The sequence below is a fragment of the Symphalangus syndactylus genome, chromosome 19 (assembly GCF_028878055.3).
Source record: "Symphalangus syndactylus isolate Jambi chromosome 19, NHGRI_mSymSyn1-v2.1_pri, whole genome shotgun sequence".
Classification (NCBI taxonomy): domain Eukaryota; kingdom Metazoa; phylum Chordata; class Mammalia; order Primates; family Hylobatidae; genus Symphalangus; species Symphalangus syndactylus.
Window position 1 is genome coordinate 29,947,914 of NC_072434.2, and position 1,071 is coordinate 29,948,984.

Here is a 1,071-nt window from a genome sequence, read left to right on the forward strand (position 1 = left end):
AAGTAATAGTGGTATGATACAAAGAAGGCCTAGCAGAGTGGTAGGGGGAAAGAACAGATAATCATTGGAGGACAAATAGGCAGAACTAAACTAAGTTATACTGTTTCTAAAATGGAACTTTCTGTGAGAAAATATTTAACTCTTACTCCTAAGATATTTTTATTCAGTACCATCTTGAATATTTACTTTTTAGAATGCATTTCGAGTGAGGAAGTGGTTAACAGTTTGCACAAGTTAAAAAGGAAATGTGTACTATATTTTAAGTAGTTAGAACACAAAAATAATATGCCAACATGAGGTCTACCTTAGGTTTTTAAATCATATCAATCATAACTGAGAGCTTATCAAATCAAAGATATAGGACTGGGGACTGCCTTGCCTAAAACTTGTTTAGTATGAAATGTGTCTGACATGGATCTGCATGGGCTGCAAGTGTAAAATATGCACCAGAATTTGAAGACCAAATAAAAAAAAATTAAACTATCTCTTTCATAATATATCATATTGATTACATGTTGAAATGATAATATTATAAATATAATGGGTTACATAAAATATATTATTCAAATCAATTTCACCTATTTCTTTTAAATTATTTAAATTTCGTTATAATATTTGACATTACATATGTGGCATATATTCTTTTTTTTTTTTTTTTTTTTTTTTAGACAATGTCTCACGCTATACCCCAGGCTGGAGTGCAGTGGCGCTATCTCAGCTCACTGCAACCTCCACCTCCTGGGTTCAAGCCATTCTCCTGCCTCAACTTCCCAAGTAGCTGGAATTACAGGCGTGTGCCACTATGCCTGGCTAATTGTTTTGTATTTTTAGTATAGACGAGGTTTCACCATGTTGGCCAGACTGATCTCGACTTTCTGACCTCAGGTGATCCACCCACCTTGGCCTCCCAAAGTGCTGGGATTACAGGCATGAGCCACCCTATTGGACTGCATATAGTCTTATATCGTATTATTATAATATGTATCATAATACATATATGATGATATATAAATGATACATAAATTATTAATCATCATATATGATGATATATATCATAATATATCATAATAT